We start from the raw sequence: 18,812 nt of genomic DNA, 5'->3' as shown, positions 1-18,812 counted from the left end.
GTGGCTAAAAGGTCAGAACAGTTCCCGTGGCACTAGCTTAGCATCTCATCATAGTTTTATCTGCTTAGAGAATGAATTATTTCCAGGTTTTACTAGTGGTGGGACTCAATAAATAAAAATATCTTTTTAATTAATTAATCTTGATTAATGTAAATTAATGGACTGACAATATCTGAGGTGAGAAGCAACATTTTTCCAGTTTGGATATTGGTATATGACAGAATCAATGAAAACAAGTTTGGATGACTGTGATGGACTGGCGCCCTGTCCAGGGTGTACCCCCGCCCAGCGCCCTATGAGAGCCGGAGATTGGCACCGGCAGACCCCCGCGACCCTGTTAAACGGGAATAAGCGGGTATGAAGATGGATGGATGGATGGATGGATGGAAGTTTGGATGAACTACGGCTGGGCCCGCGGAACGTCTCCGTGAAATAGCTCGTACCATGTTCCAGAGAATTCACTCAAATGAATGTAAAAAAAAAAAGGTCTCCGAGAGGCTCTAGACATCCGCTCATAGAATATCCACGTCAAATTACAGCCCGATTCAACAAGCATTAACGGAGAAGGAGTCATTTTAAAAATGGGCACCCCTGTGGCACATACAGAGTAATGGGCTCCATTCATATATTGGTATGTGTCAATGATTCAGTACCACCAACTGTCACAATATTTGACTCACAAATAAATGAGAAAATTACTTTAATGGAAAATGCCAAAAAAAAAAAAAGGGCCCCTTGGGCCCCTAATCAAATTGTGCAAAGCGTAATTGTAATCAACACTGAATTACCTTTGAAACGATATATCACACAACTATGTTCCTATAAATTTGGAAATTGCCGGAAATGAGGGGTGGGCCACTGAGCCCCATTTCAAAAAAAGGGCTCCGAGCGTCCCATACTAATTCATAGAGTATTCATACCAAACTCCATTCTGATCTAACGAGAACTAACTGAGGAGTAGTTATTTGAAAGACCTTCGGAATATTTGACTCGCAAATAAATGAGAAATTTACTTTAATTTTGTTTTTCTTTCGGAGCCCTCCTGGGCCCCAAATAGAAAATCGGCCAGTATAACGGCTACTTAATGTGGAACTGATTGTGAGCGCTCTTCAGTACTTTATTATCTATATATTCAACGTAAATATGATAACTGTAATATCAGCCTGCCTTTGCTAAGTTTGTTTTACCTGTGAGGTAGTTTGAGAGGGAGGAGCTCACATTCTGAATTTTTACAAAACGTGGACTCACAAGGGAGGGAGGAAACAGAACTTTTTTAACATTGTCCCTCTGAATGAGGCTAAAGGGATTTATGTATATAACTGTAGCAAAATCACTGTAAAGTTAATTTTTCACAATACTGCCCCTTTAACATTTGTCACGTTTCAGTGAAAATAAACATTTACAGATGGTTAATTTCCGCCTAAAACTTCATGCAGCAGTATTTAACTCTAAAGTACTATCTACATCTGTCAAATGTATAATTTATCTTTGAGTTTGAATCCTAGAAAGTAAATCAGATATTAGATGGAGCTCACTAGTGATTATTGCCCCTGAGGGCCTCTCACATGGTCCATACGGGCTACCTGGGGCCCGCGGCCACCGTGTTGGTGACCCCTGAGTTGGTATTGGTACACTTCCAACATGGCCAAAGCCTAGTATACTAACCCTGATCAGAAGTCTCGCAGTAGTGATTTGTGAATTAGCTGTTGTGAGGCGGCCCACACATAGACTGCTAGTCTGCATCACAGGTATCTGTAGGTGATGATGTACAGTAGTCAACATCTGCTCGTGGGCAGATTGTCTGGAAGCTTCTCAACCCGTGGAGATGAGAGGCTCCTCATTGACTACAAAGACGGACCGTCTCTTTCATATTAGCTCCAATCACTAGTTGGCTCAGTCGTTGCCATAGTTACAAGAGGCTGTGGGAAAAAGGAAGTTAAATAATGGAAATGATCAATAAATAAACAGAAGTCTCTGCAGTAAAGCTCAGTATGCTAATAACCAGAGGTGAATGTAATTGATTACAAGTACTCACATTACTGTAATTGAGTTGCTTTTATGAGTACTTACAAAAAAATACAGAAAACAACAAAAACACACAAAAATTCCCAAAATACACATATGACAACAAAAACAGACACAACCATTTAAACAATCTAAATGACTACAAGAACACACAAAACAACACGTCATCTCCAAAGAAACACAAACCGTCAACAAAATTACACAAAATGACAGGAAAACAGAGAACACAACAATAAAAATACAGAAAGTGACCCCAAAAAAGCACAAATTGGCTACAAAAATGCTGAAAAATACACAAAATTAATACAAGATTACAAAAAATAACAAAAACACTCATTTTTACTTAAAACAAAGTATGTTAATGCTCTGATTGGTCATTATTCTAAAAGCTATCATCATTAATCATGTGGCCCTCAGATCAGATACAATCACATTGTGGTGGCCCTTGCCCATCCCTGGATTAGAGTATTTTTAGACACACACTGTGTGGTTTTGCTGAAAACAGGAAATCGTGAATAGCCTGATTTTACAGAACATTGGTGCATTTTCTGCTGTCCTTAATCCAAGTCCACAATAGAGGTTTATCATGATGGCTTTTTATTTCAGATTAGTGTTTGTAACTGATAGTCAATGCACAATGAGAAGCTCATTCTATATTTAAACTAAAAAAATTACAATGGACTAATCTGCCACCAATCCTCTTAACACAACGTTTAATAAAGCATAAAAAATCTGCAAAGCTGGAGGTTCGGGCACAAAGGTACAATACACAAATGTTTATTTTATTATATTAATGCATGAGAAGAAAAAGTCATTTGTGTTGAGTTCAAATGTTCAAAGAACAAGTGGAAGTTATTTGGGTGAAAATAGAAATATAATGATTGGTCCTGCATTTCACACTTCTGTACCTGAGGGTCAGGGCTGGCCCTAGACATCTTGATACCTTTTGGGGGCCCCACACTACCAATTATGGACAGCTAAGGGACACAAAAACAGATACCGTATTCGATTATGAACATAATGGCCATAATTACCTAACTGCTCCTCAGTATCAAACATTTTAAATTACATTAACTCTGATGAACCACTTCATTCTTGAGGGTAAAATAAAATGTATGTAAAGCCATTCTAATGGAAGATAAATAAATCCAACAAAGGGTTAAAATTCATAAATGAATAGTTTCAATAAGCCAATAATAGTTTATTTACATAAGGGATTCCTTCAAACACACTTCCAAATAAATAGAAAAAATAAAAACGCTGCGAAGAACATCATTAGTGTGGGGGCCCCCTGGTGGCCGCATGGCCTAAGCAGCAGCTTAATCCGCCTAGTGGTAGGGCCGGCTCTGCTGAGGGTACAAGTGTGACCAGTCCGTGTTGGAGGTGTGTGGGGTGGGGTCTTTGATGATGGAGGCAGCTACCCAAACATCATATCTCCTGTTTGTTGCATATAGAGGGTTTTCACCGACGTCACTTTCTGGGCAGTAACCCAGATGCGCGGCCATGTTGGAGGTAAGCGGATGTTGACACTACATGTTGGAGGCTCACAGAGGTGTAGTCTGCAATGGATAAATCACAGATAAGCTCCTCAAAATGCATTTTAGATGCAAAGGAATACAGAGAAGGACTTGGTCCACAGGAAACGGCTCCATATTGGAAAAAAATACGGTTTATTGGTGTTGCAGATCCGTACGAGTCGGCTCCCTCGTCTTGGATCAATGACGACCCGGAGCGTCTTCCGTCTATTATGTATCCTGACATCATCAACTACCTGGATTTCACCAAGCCCTACACAGCAGAACACCTTAAATCTTATAGAAGTTGGAGGTTGGCTGCGGCTGTAGAGGCTCGCGTTAGCAACAGATAAACATCGGCAGATAACTCAGTCAGTTTTAATCATTTCACAGTAAACCTGCAGCGTAGTTACTCTAAAATAGTATACAACCACCAGGCAATGTTAGATTTAGGCAAATCAAACAGTTATAGTCCGTTAGATTAGACTCCTCTGGACCTCAATACTCGGACTGCTACGCCGGCTACATCCAGCGGCCTACGAAGTAGCGGAGCCTCGTACCAGCGGCATCCGCCAGCGGAGGAGACGTAAGCGGTTTGATCAGAAGCAGGAGCGGGGCTAGCAAGCAACCAAGCTAAAAGCTAATCCTCAGAGAACACCGCTTCCTTCTATCCTAGGTTCTAATGTCCGCTCCTTGGAGAACACACTGGATTATCTGAAGCTGGATTTAAATGTAAGGCTGGAGATGAGGGCGGCTGTGTTTATATAAACACCAAAAACAACTGGTGCAACAATGATGAGCTAGTCTCATGTCACTGCTCTCCAGATGAAGAACTACTGACTATAAAACACAGACATTGTTCTTCCCTGATCTGTTATAACTTTTGTCATTCTATAAAACTCCACGTTTTTCACGATCTGACCGATTAGTACAGCCAAGACAAGCGCCGAGAAAACCTTCTATTCTGAACGACCCAAAGAGCAGAGATGTTTACGTGGTGTGTTTAACTACGTGGATAGATCAATAAATCCGCATATGGGGAATAAAGAATCCCCCCCCCCCCCCCACACACACACACACACACACCTTTGTTTACACTCTGAGACACAATCCAACATCATACACGTGGAATGAAGTAAAAACACACTCATGTCCCTCAGGTTCTGAGTAGCTACTTAGTAACATGGGCTGTTGTGAGAGCCCCTCATGAACTGAGAAAATGATCAGTGTAAATTGATGGTGGGGGAAGCTGAAGAGCCCTCGATAGGAGCTCTATCCGTCATCCATTGGAGGATTGACTAGAGTCAATAAGTCAGTGTGCACATAGAATAGGAAGAACACTTTCACAATCAATGATCAGTCACACATACACAGCTCATCACTGATGGTTTGGGAGATAACAGCTTCAAAGGCAACAATGCAGTAGTTTTTGTCCAATCAGGGACTCCGTAGTTCAATCTCTGATTTCATCTCAACACTAGTGAAGATAGAGAAACTTTTATTTATTGGTTTGAAATCTTGCCATCAACTCTGTTCTTTAATTTAATGACTAAGCTTTGATTAACACTAGTGCAGTGCCCGTAGGAACTATGTATTGCTGTAGAAAAGTGGGAGGTTAAATAGCTTTTTCATGGATGGCTGTGGTGTATTGAGTGCTTCATAATTGTGATTTGAATGCAAAATACTCTTTTTTTTTAACAAAACTTGACTGTTTGATTCTCTCATACACACACATGTTTTTATGACTATATGAACAAGTATTCTCTGCAGTAAATGTGATATACTGTCTGGGAACGTCGAAGATGTTATGGTCCCTGACTAGCCTTTTCCTTAATAACAGCTGAGTGTCATTAAAATGTCTGATTCTGGCTCCAGTTTACTGACTGTTACTTGCAAACCCACAAGAAAACATTTGTTGCTTCCTTCTTTTGTTTTCAAGTCAAGCTTAATATAGATACCATATGTTGTCTCAGGTTTACCCCAGAACATACTGTATATGTGCTCCCTTTCCTGTTTCAGTTCACATTATTTACATGTCAGTTGTCACAAAGACTTTTTCCACCACCACCTACATCATCATCATCATCATCATCATCATCATCATCACCGAGGCAGACACAACATGGCCAAATGAGGTTGTGTTTGAAGGTGGGACGTCAGGGACATTTAAGTTTGTTGTGAAATGTATAGATTGATAATTCTTGTGTGTTTATATATTTAAATGAATAAATTGGGGAAAAAGCAACGCACCAGCATGAAGTTATGACTGGAGAAACACTTTGAGACACTCATGTGGGAGCTGTAATTCCTCTTTAATGCAGAATAAAAGTTAAATCCTCTTTAAACTGACCTTGTAAACACTGACTGTAATTCTTAATGCAAATTTAATTCTGAAGTAAACACACACACACACACACACACACACACGGTTCACCCAAAACGAACAGAAGGTAAAGCCACCGTGTGTGTGCGTGCGTGCGTGTGTGTGTGTGTGTGTGTGTGCGTGCGTGCGCGCTCGTGCATGTGTGTGTGTGTGCGTGTGTGTGCGTGCGTGCGTGTGTCCCAGCTCTCCAGTGATTGGCTCTGGCTCTGCTGGCTCCATTCCAGGTGGGCAATTTTATGAAATATTTTATGTTCGGTATCATTGCAGTCCAAACAAATCTGATGATGCACATCTTTGAACCAAGCAGCAGCCATGTTGAAAGTCTCAGGTCAATCTGAGCCTGATCCACAGAGATATTTGAGACACACACACACACACACACACAGATAGATAGATAGATAGATAGATAGATAGATAGATAGATCGGGTCCCTTCAGGGTTCGGTCGAGTATCCCTCTTCTATCCACAGTATCAGCTCCGGTGATAAACAAACATTTGATGCGCTTTCCCACAGTGGTTTGGCTGATGACTGCAGTTACGACTGTTGTCGTATGTCAGTTTTGTTTGTGTGCTACTTGTGTTTCTGTGTTGTGCGCTGGGGGGGTGTGTCTCTCTATCAACAGCCCAACCTACGTGGTCTGTGAATAACGGGTCCACTTTGGATTGGCTGAGCTTCGGTGGAAGGCGGCTACAAAAAGACCCAGATGACGTATGGTGCCCCAGAGGTGGTTCAGATGGCGGGTCATCCTATACCCACGCTCCAACCTGCACGCAGCACCTCCTTATGCCCTTTGACAGCTGACCGTTTGACAGCTTCACAGCGAGACCGAAACGGTGATACGTTTTCTTCAGTTTGGCCCAGTTGGCTTGGAAACTTATGTTCTTTTATTTGTGGGTTCTGCGTAACCCAGTTTGGTACTTATTATTTTTCTTATGTGGCTCAAATAAATAGCCCAGTTTGGAAAAGATGTGTTGGCGTGCTGCTTGAGGCTGGTAAAGGATGACGTGTTCATGTGCCGTTCAGTGGCTCCTAGGCTGAGCGTAACACTGCAGTTGCACTAACCACCGTGGTGTCACTAAGGAGTCTGATTTCTACATCCTGCCCTATGCTCCTTTAACCTTATTTAGTCATCAATATGTTCATGGGAAACTAATTCTCCAAACCTTTGCATCATGGCCAGACTTTTATCAGAATATGAGACATTTCATCAGCAGTAAAACAGCATATAATGATATGAGAATTCAAACACATGGATTGGCTCCTTTAATACGACCATATGCAGTCAAGGATGGCATCCCATGTAATTTAAAGCAAGCTCGAGCTCTGAGAGAGCAGCAATAAGGGACCACTTTGCTCGTCACCTTCTGCCATCCTCCAAAAGGTCGAGGAGCGGAGCCTGAAGGAAGCGCTCGCCTTGCTTAAATTAAAGACTACGACTGGACAAGAGTTAGCAATTAGAATGTCTCTGTAACTACTGTATGTCCTCAGGGAGGTTCCAGGAACTCCCACTCACACATGAATGTTTGAACCTGCCTGATTTAAGCTGAATTATTCAGAGAATCCCTGGCCCTGGGGATGACTACGTCCTTGTTGGTTTGGTCCACAGGCCTGACAGGATCTATTCTAAACTGGCTTTGATTACGTCTGGACTTCATGTTTTTCACAATGAACTGGAAAAGTAATAATTGAGTCACAATAATTATTTGTGAGAAGTTTCCAAACCCAACTGCTCACTGGTTTAGTTCTTATTGATACATGCAGCTATCTGTAATGACCTGAGGCTGGATTTATGGCTTTATTCTTTTCAGCATGTTTGGAATGATGCAAGTATCCCAGTGGTTAGCATTTCCAAAACAACAAATTTATGCTTAAATAATTTACATGCATTGTAAAGTTGAACAAACAAGTGTTGCTACAGGTGTAATTCTGTGTGAGAAAGGAGAGTTGTTCTAACTTTAAAGCTGATATCAGGAGTTTCTTAGAAATCTATGATTCTTTTGAAATGTGAAAAAAAAAAAACCTAACTAGTCTTTTACTATGGTCTACTGCCTGTGGTCATTCATGTACATTAATGTATATAAGTCCCTCCTTCGTCCTATAGACTCCTATACAAATGGAAATGATCGCTGAGTGCCCCCAGCCAATAGGCTTCGACTTCCTGTTTTTGAGACTGTCAATCAAAGTGAATGTGGAACTGTGAACAGAAACAAGGCCACACGTCACAACAGCAAACAGGTAAATATGATTTTGGCTCTTACCTGACCCATAGACATATATCAATGCAACCCAATGCATCCTTGTTATGTTCCGTGATGCGCATGCAGAAAAGTAAAGGCGTGGCTTCTGGTAGATTGGCAGAGGCAGGGGGAGGAAATGAGGCTGTTGAGGGCGGGACATCGAGACGTTTCTCAGAAACTTCGAATATCAGCTTTAAATCATCTTTTCTGTTTGCTTCAGTTAGTTTAAATATCATGTCAACCTGAGAGGTCACAAAAAGAGCAGCTCGTTGGCCCTGGTCTAATATAGTAAACGCACAAAATGCCTCCAAAAACACATTCATTGGGAGGAAGATACAGATAATGTCAACTAAAAAGAACAAAATGACTCAAAACACACATTAAATGAGAGGAAATGACAAAAATACATGAAATGAGAGAGAATTACAAATTCACAACAAAATGAAATAAACAGTCAAATATATGACAACAAAAATGCAAAAATGTATACAGTACAATGGACAACAAAAATTAGAACAAAAACACATTACATGAAAGGAAATTAAACAAAATTATGACAGCAACAAAAAAGTACATAAAATGAGAGAAAATATGCACAAAGACAACAAAAATGCAGAAACAACTTTTAAAAAAAATCATAAATAAGAGAGAGACATACAGTACATATGACAACAAAATACACAAAATGACCACAAAAACACATAAAACAAAAATAAATCCCATTAATGCTCAGATCAGTTCATATTTCTAATACTTGTTCATTTCCTTAAAATTGTCCAAAACACACACAATTTTTTTTAAAATCTGTTACAATGAAACCAAGGTGATCTACTCTATGGAACCCATCTCTGGCATCCTACACATGCTCATAGTGAAAAAACGCTGTTACCATGGTAACAGGAGCACACAATAAGGGCATCTTAGGAGACGAGCGCTGCTGTGGATGCTGGGACACAGTGTGTGTGATAGTTTTTATGTAATCACCAAACATGTACTGTACAGCGTTTCCATAGCAACGTTCACACAGGTTATCAAAGCATCGCTGCCTTTTGTTATCACCAGGCAAAAAGACACAAGCGCCACTACTGTGAGTCCCTGAAGACTCTCCAGAGTTAATCATGTGAAGGAAACGCTTTCAAAGCCACAGATTTACCAAACTTAGAGGCAAAGTTTCCTCCACAGAGCTGCACATGTTCACATCTGTGTTGTGTTTTCTGCATCCTGGATCCACGCTCAGTTTAATTGGATTAGTCGCTTCACTTAAGCTGACAGATGTTTCTCAGCATTGCTAGCTGTTAGCTTTCACTGCTAACAGCATGATCTCCATGCTCAGATGCTGAGAGGAAAGTACCGTGATGCTAACTGTCATGTTTGCCTTTGTTGTTGTGGACTAGGAACAACAAACATAGGCGGAGTTTGAGATTGTTGCCTGGGGGGCCAACAAAAAAAATAGAATGAGATACTGTATATAGACGGTTGGTCAGTGTTTTGGTCATTGAATTTTTCGTTCAGAAAAGGGAATTGAAAAACAAAAAACGATTGGTTATTTGATTTTCGTTTTAAAATTGAAAAACTAAAATTGAAATTCAAGCATATTTCTTTAACAGGGTCAAGAAGGTATAAACAAACTTTTAAAAATCTGTTGATTTTCAATTTTTGTTTCTAAAACAAAACAAAAAAACAGGAATATAAGAGGACAGAAACAAAAAAGAAAGTGTCTATTTGTATGATAACCGTATGGACAACCCCCGGTGCTATTGGTACGTTTACCGAAGTACACGTACGTAGCATCTTAGGGTTAGGGCATTACCCTATATTGCAACAATTTTTAGGGTTAGGTTTAAGGTTAGGTATAGTTTTAGTCACGTGACCTAAACTGGCCAATGGGGGGTGCTGCGTACTGATAGATTGTTGGTATATTGATACGTCTACCGTACAAATAGCCACTGCCAACAAAAAAATGCCCGTTTCTCATTGTGGTGAGACCAGAAGTTGTTCTTTTCAAAATAAGAGCACATATGAGGACAGGCTGTTTTTCTGGCACCAAAATAAATGACGATATCCCTCTTTTCCCCGCTGTTTAAAACCGTACTCCGAAATCATTTTTGAAATGTCAAAACAAGGCTTGTCATCTGCAGAAATCGCTACAAATTTATCGCTCCAAAGTGGGAGTGGAAAAGGTTTGTTAGCAAGATGTGAGGAGATTTTGCACAGAAAATGGTTTAATTCCCCCTCAAACTGCATATGGAATAAATCACTAGTGTTTTATTGTTGTTGTTGTTGTAGGCCAGGGTTGGGGTCAATTAGAATTCTAATCGCGTAATTGATGATTAATTACAATTATGATGCAATTATAATTGTAATTGTAATTGATGAAATCATAATTGAATTGTAACTTCAGAAAACTGACATTGTAATTGGGATGGAAAGCTGTCAATTACAATTTAATTAAAGGCAAGACTGTGGAACCATGTTACAGTTCTGTATCTTACACATACTAATTAATAAAATGTGTTTCATATCAACCTTTCCCACTACCTGTCAGTTCTCTTCAGAATCATTTTTCTAAAAAAAATTGTAATCTAGGGCTGTGACAGAAAAAAAGCTCAGACGCCCACACAAAAAATATTAATTCCAATATTTTCATGGATTAGGAATCCTAACAAGGTAACCAAGAGATGAGAAACAAATTAAATGATAGATATTTGTTTTTAGTGTATTTTACAGCTGATTTAAGTCATGGGTTAAAGCTGAGCCGTTATCATAAGAAATGCTAACAGAAAGCTAACACAAGAGGAAGGTTACATTTCATGGGGTTATTATAGGCTCAGTAATTGTGATTAATTGCATCTTCATTAATTGAGATCGCAATTGTAATTGACTTTCAGAGGAAAAATTATAATTGTAATTATAATCTGTAATTGTTATTGGAAAAAATGCCAGTCATTGTAATCCTAATTGAGTTGTTATAGAACACAGATAATTGCAGATGTAATTGTAAATGTAAAATGTAATTGACCCCAACCCTGTTGCAGGTGAGGGTCCTATTTTTAGACTTATATATCCATTGTAGAAGGACACAGAGTGCAGCTCCAGGGCCACTGGGACATGTGCTGCAGACCTGAATCATTATTACAGAACCATCATATAGTGCAGGCTTTATGACTGGAAGTGGATGTTTGTCCCAGTTACAAGGAAGCAGTGGCCTCTGACTACAGAAATAGCCTCAGATAAATGTTGACAACCTTTATTGTGTATAAAATCTCATTTCCCCTCACACTTGTTCTTTTGTGCTGCAAACACAATTTGTTTCATGAGCACTAAATCACTTTAAAGGTTCATCGCTAGCCAATCATAAAGTCCTGCCGCAAGCAGGAAACTTTTCTGTTGATATGATAGAAATAGGACAGAGACATAAAAGCCTGACATTGCACAGTAATGTGTTCATGGTATAGCGGTATGCATTTAGCATGGTGCATTTACAGCTATACGTTGTAATTGCAATAATGTTTGTACTTCTAGGACATTTAAAGGGAAGACCCTGTTGGGACTGATATCTGTCATTTATTGCTTGGATATTATCAATTTCTTACATACTTTGTATTTGTTGTATACATAGAAATGCAAACTAGGGCACAATAATGTTTAAATTACTTGTTTTCTGGCATAATATCTGTGGCCCACTTGAGATTAAACTGCTCCATATTTGGCCCCTGAACTAAAATGAGTTTCACACGCCTTCTCAAAGGTAACCACCATCATAAAACGTAATGGTCAAAGCGAGAGCATTAGGACAAACATCTATTTTTTTAAAGATTGGCTCAAGATCTAGTGTTTTACTCAAGACCACAGTATCTAAGACCAAGACTCTAATGAGACCAAAATGCACCAAGACGAAGACGAGACAGAGTCAAGACAACAACCAAGACACGCCGAGACCAAAACCAAGACCAAGACCAAGACTTTTGGGAGTCGAGACCGAGTCAATACCAAGACCAAGACGAGCCGAGACAGAAAACAAGACCAAGTGCATGACTAAGTCTTTTGGGGGTCAAGACCCAGTCAAGATCAAGACCAAGATAAGACCAAGACTTTTGGGAGTCGAGACCGAGTCAATACTGACTACAATGCTACCAAGATCCCTTTACAGGAAAGTGCTCTGTTTTTACTTAATCTCATCTGATTTATGAACTTATAAATGGAGGTGTTTTTTGGTAAAATACCTTTTATTGATGAAGTTGGGCCATTTCTCAAGTTAATGAAGGTCCAGATAAATGATTGATAGATTACATTTATCACTCAGCTCCACAGGGAGTCGTATAAGCAGGTTGTATAAAATAGACCATTTGTTAAAAAAAAAGAAGTTTATTACAGTGTAGCGTCCAAGTGAGATCCTAAAACGTGACTGTTTATAGCTGATCCTGTTGTATCTAAAGTAAAGTAAATTTTTATTACAGCTCTGAGATGGAACAAACATTGTAGATGCTCAAATGTTTCTCATTATTTTAATTAGTGATGAAGTGGTTTTAGGTCAGAAGAGACGGCAGAAACTAATCAAGAAGAAGAGCAAAGGAATGACATTTAACAATAGCAGGAGAGCTCAATAAATCCCTCAGGGTTTGGAAATGCCTTAAAGTCCAAAGTCATTCAGAGGAGGAGGAGGAGCTTATTTTAGATCTATCTCATGGTTCCACAGGAGATGAATAAATCTACTCGTCCTCTACGTCTCTGACCACCTGTGACTTCATCACAATTATATAGAAATGTCATGTTACGGTGACATTACTAGTGATTTACTCACACATTTTGAGACCAAGAGAAGACCAGACTAAGACCGAGACGAGTCAAGACCCAGATCGGAAAAATTTTTTTTTAGGGATGTAACGATTAATCGTAAGGAAGTTAAAAATCGATTTATAGGTATCTCGGTTCAAATCGATGCTCTGAAAATTGAATCACAGTACTTTTTTTGAACAGCAGAGGGAGCTATCTATTTATCTTTCTCTTCTCCAGAAGCGTAGGCGGTGGGCGGAATTGCCTACTACTCTTAAACATGTTTATAAATGATTCCTTTCCCCTTTAGTACCGAAATAATATCGGTAATATTACAGGAATTTCTGTAAAAGTCACTTTTTCTATTAGCTCTGTCTGTTAGCATAGCATTTCTTCTTCACTGCTAGAATATCTGCATGCCAACCGACCTCTGGGTTACCAGTGCCCTCTGCTGGTCCAAACAAATATCTGATGTAAATATAGTACAATGACTGTTTTTTTTTAAAGTCCAATTGTTAAGGCACAGTTGCGCTTTTAAAAAGAAAAATAACTATTGTGCAGTTTTGCATTGTTTACTATAGAACCAGAATTTAAATTAATAGGCTTCTTCTTCATTTGTATTAGTCCTTTATTTATTTCAATCAAGATTTATTTTTAGTTAAATTGCATTGTTTTGAATAGTTTATCAAGGGATTCTTTTGACAATGAAAAATAAAAGGAAAATAGTATAGTATTTTCTAGTTTTTTTCCCGAAAAAAATAAAGGAACATTTTTCAGTCATCATTTGTCTACAGTCTTATTTTGTAAAATAAATCGTGAGAGAATCATATCGTGAACCCAGTATCATGAATCGAATCGTATCGGGAGTTGAGTGAATCGTTACATCCCTATTCATTTTAAAAACCATATCAAAGGTGAATAGTTAAGGATCATTCTCTATCTTTAATGTTAGTTTGTGGACTATATCCACACATTAATTGGTTTTTCTTACCAAAATGTTCCCCTTTTCAAAAAGTTCTGCCCTTTTTTTTCAGACTATAGCTACCTTTTGCCAATAAATATACATTTTTCCAATTTGTTGTCAATTGTTGCAAGTCCTTCTTGACATGTATCAAATTTTTGTCTATTTTTGTTTAATTTTGGGCCACTTTTCATCCAAATCGGCTAATTTTTGTCCAATAATTACCATTTGTTTCCCTTTTCCCCTACCTTTTGCTTCTTTTTGTTCCATTTTTGCCATTTTTCACTATTATTTGCCACATTTTGCTCATTTAAGTTACTCTTGGCCATTACATTGCACCTGGCTCCTCTTTATTTGCCTATTTTCTGGCCACTCTTGACTGCTTTTGGCCCATTTTAGTCACTTTTTGCTCTTTTCTTGACACATTTTTGGCCTCCTGTTTCCATGTCTGTCTCCACTCGCTCGTCAAAAAAAAAAAACAACGTAGCAGACCGGACCGGCCCACTGTGATGATGCTCGATTTGCCAGATGGTCAGTCCACCCCCAGACAGGAATGATTTTAAGACCTTATTCTGCCGTGTATATTGACGATGTTATGGACAATCTTGCACAACTTTGTTTGCGAAGTCAAAATGTTTTTTACTGTTAATTTGTCACTTTTTGTCATCTGACGGCCAAAATGAATTTTGTAGCGACTCAAATTGTTTTGTTGAAGATGTTGAAGTTGAAAACATAAAAAATATTTTTTTAAAATATTTTTTTTAGATTATTACGTGTTTTTTGATAAATCACAAAAATTGTCACCAGGGTATATTGCTAAACTACGCTCAAAAACATTCCTACCACCAATTTCAGAGACCACAAGAACCATTGTCTCTCTTCTTATATATCATACTTATATTAAAATACAGTTGTGTTTTATTCTACCGTGGAGAGGGGTATCCATTTTTTTTTCTGGTGCTGGCCAAAAGCCAATAAGCTGTCGGTAAAAGTAGAATATCCTGCAACTCTGTACGACTGAAGCTTTCAAGCAGAGGTCCAGGGACTCCCGGGGGTCAAAGAGACATTGGTATAATGGTTGTTTGCTTAATCAAATCTATAAAAGTGTAGATGGGCCGATGCCACTTTAATACACATGTTTTGGATGTGTCCAAAGTTGACCAGTATCTCCTTTTTTGACTTATTTGGAAAACGTGAACGCAGTTGATATTTGTTACTCTACTGTAGAACTCTACTGTATTGTATTGATTATCATTAGGTTTTGGGGGGGTTGTTTTGTTTTTTTGCTGTGTGTATCTTGTGAACAGTAATTCTTGAGTTATTCTGTTATACTGTAGGTTTGGATGGGGGAGGGGAAATGGAAGGGTAAAAGAACGAATTTATACAATCTGCTGTTTAAAATCTATAAAAGTACTCCATGAAATTTTAAAACCTATACCTCCAACATACATTACCTTTAGAATAATTGTACATTTTAAAAGAATTATTAGATCGAATATGTATGAATTCTAAACCAATCATTGGCATGTCTTACTTGTTTTGCTACTGCTGTGCAGATCTTATTCACATGAGCTTAATAACCTAACTTTACTTTTTAATTCAGCTTTCTTTCTTTCAGAACGCTGACAACAGTACGGTTTCTCTGCTGAAACTATCACAAAGTCTCTTAAGCCTGCTGTTTATTGGTTGGTTCAATATTCCCTTTGTTCCTAATGATAGAGAATTTTTATGAGCTGTACATGTTGACAAGCTTTTCTTTGAATTAATCCACATTTCACCAGAAACCATAATCACTAACTTCATGGACAAACCTTTGGTAAATTGGGTCAACCACTTTAAAATGGGTGAATATTATCCAAGCATTATTTTATACAATGTATCATTTGTAATTGGAAATGCATATGATGATTTAGTAGAAGGAAGTTAATATGATTATAAATGAATAATCAATTACAGGAGGTTAAAAACTACCAATTATTCCTCTGCACTGACCGTGAATTTCCACAGTAGAAACGATGCACAGACCACATCTGGAGAACAATGTGTGCATTTCTACATATTATGATAATCACTACTGAGGGGAACTCTTCTTTTCCTGCTGAAAAATGCATGTTTTGCTGGAAGCATACGGCCCCCATTCTCCAGAAAATCAACTGCAGATCAATAACGTGTATGTTTTTAAAATCACGGCTGCGTGTCCGTCACAGCTCATCATCTGATGGAACAATTTAGAAATTGTTCACTTTTTTTCTCCTTGTGTGAAACCATTGCATCATGGTGTAGCTATAGGTTGATGGTAGAGCTGAACGTTCCCACACTCCTGCTGCTGGAGCCTAAAGCCAATCAGATTCTGTGTAACTATTGCATGATTCTCTCTCCCAATGGGAACCTGTAGCCATTCTAAGAGGTTAGTGTTGAAATCATCAGGTCTTATATACTGTACTTCAGGCCAAACGATGGAAGCAGCCATTGGATTATTGGTTGATTCTCTCTTGGTTTCATTTGGTCCGACTGAAGCAGTCCAGGTAAGGAAATAACTATTCATCAATTGAAAAAAAGGAAAATATATGATCATAAATCATTTCTGGCACTTGATTGATTTGAGAAAAAATGTACATTCATTTTAAGTTTTTTTTTTTTTTTTTTTTTTTTTTTTAATGCTAATGGGTGATGAAGCGCTCTAGACCAAAGAGAATGAGCCCACACACATTTCTACTTATTGCCTTGAAAAGATTGTGTCATACATTTTGTACTGATGTTCCGGGTCCGATTTCCCCGTGCAGTTCTGCAGACGTGAAGTCAAGTGACGCTGATGGTGGGCTTTCTAGATGGCTTTGAGAGGCGTCCCAATACCCTGGCAATAAAGAAGAATGAGATGAAGACGGCTTGGAGACTCAAAGAAGACAAGCACAGTGGACTAAACTACTGTTTGGTTCCACAGATGTACGCAGAGGCATGTGCAATAAACAAACAGTCACATGAACAGAGAGTAAATAAATAACTGTGTCATAGTTACAGTGCAGATCAGGCCTCATTTTCTCGTCCGAGTCCGAGCCAACAGTGAAAAACTCATTTTTTATCTGAAAGAAATGACATATGTATGTTTGTTTTAGTTGTTAGGACCGAGTTTATTAACAAACTGTTAATGTCAACATCAGATCAGCGCACGGGTAACGAGAGAAAGTGAAGCACAAACAGGGGTACAGTGCACGCAAGAGACCCATCAGATCTATTTACATAATCCATGTATCAAAGATAAGGATAATCCATGTTATTGTGCAGTAAAAGGAATGTTTCAACATTGTATTCCTTTATAACTGCCATTGTAAGATTTGCAATATAAACAAATTAAAAAGCTCAAAAGTCTTCCACGCATTTGCAACTTGATGCTGATTGGTCGATGGCAATGACAACATTCCTCGTTCGCTTCGTCTCCTGCTTTTTTAAACATGTAAAAAAGATTTTTTATTATTATTATTATTCAAAACAATTTTATGTTAACTTAAAATGTTTTTTGACTGATGACCATTTTAAATTTGGTTCAACCATTGCAATAATCTATTTCATCCAAAAGAAAAACATATAAAATCTAGTATAAGTGACCTTTATGCAAATAGTTTCATCTTCTTTGGTTAAATTACTGTCCCAGTTTTGGGTTTTAGCCAACACTGGACAGATAAAGCTAGTTTTATTGTCTTTGTTCAACTCTAATGTTACAGGTTAGAGTTGAGGATTGGCAAACATCGTAATAAGTCCAACTTATGAATAACAAAAACACAGACAAACACTGGTAAAAAACACGAGTCACACTTTGGTTAAACATGCTACACTTGACGCAACACAATGAGACCAAAATATTTAAGGATTGGGTGAACAAGGAAAACAGGAAGTAGAAAAAAAACTCAGTTTTTCTTTTCATATCACAAATTTCAGTTTGTCTGTTGTGCTTTTTTCTGTGCTGTTGATGTTTTATCACATAATTACAGTTTAACGCAGCTCCAAACCATTATTAATGTCTTTATGGTAGATTTCAAGATTTGTGGTACTTTAAAATATTTTCCATTAAAATAAAGATGTATTATATATTTCATTTTTGTTGAGGTTTAAGTCTATATCCCAAAATTATGTATTAAATCCAGGCAAAAGTAGGACACACCAGACATGGGCGACTCGCAGCCTGGGGGCCACATGTGGCCCTCAGTTTAAATCTGAGTCAACGCACAAAATGATTCAAAAAAAACAAACACAAAATGACATGAAAAAAAATGACAAAATTAATGCAATAGGCAAAATGACAACAAACATATTGACAGAAAAAATACTCAAAAAGACAAAGAAAATACACTAAATGCCTCAAAAAAGTCACAAAACAACACGACTGTACTTAAAAAGACTACAAAAATACACATAATGTAAGAGAAATACACAAAACAGCAAAGTTACATAAAAATAGTACAAAAATACATGAAATGATTTCAAAAACTACAAATACACAGAATTAAGGAATAAACCAAATAAATAAAAAAAACAACAATACACGAAATGGCAATAAAAAAATCACAAAATGGCAATAAAAACATGCAAAATGACTCCAAAAAACACAAAATGACAAGATAAAAATGACAAACTGGCAAGAAAGAAATTACAAAATGAATGCAAAAAGACAAAACGACAAAAAAAAACACATAATGACAGAAAAATACACAATGACAAAGAAAATGCAAAACAACAACCAACATGCTCAAAATGAGAGAAAAATGTGTAAAAAGGTCAACAAAAAGACATAAACTCCTGTATTAATGCTCATATTGGTGATTATTCTGAATTAAAGTTAATAATCACATCTTTGTGGCCTCGCTGTGATAAAAGTTGCCTGTCTCTGGTTTACCCAACATACACACACGTACAGAGGTGCAGA

Source organism: Gouania willdenowi, chromosome 5, assembly GCF_900634775.1.
Source record: "Gouania willdenowi chromosome 5, fGouWil2.1, whole genome shotgun sequence".
NCBI classification, from domain to species: Eukaryota; Metazoa; Chordata; class Actinopteri; order Blenniiformes; family Gobiesocidae; genus Gouania; species Gouania willdenowi.
This window is presented reverse-complemented; position numbering follows the sequence as displayed.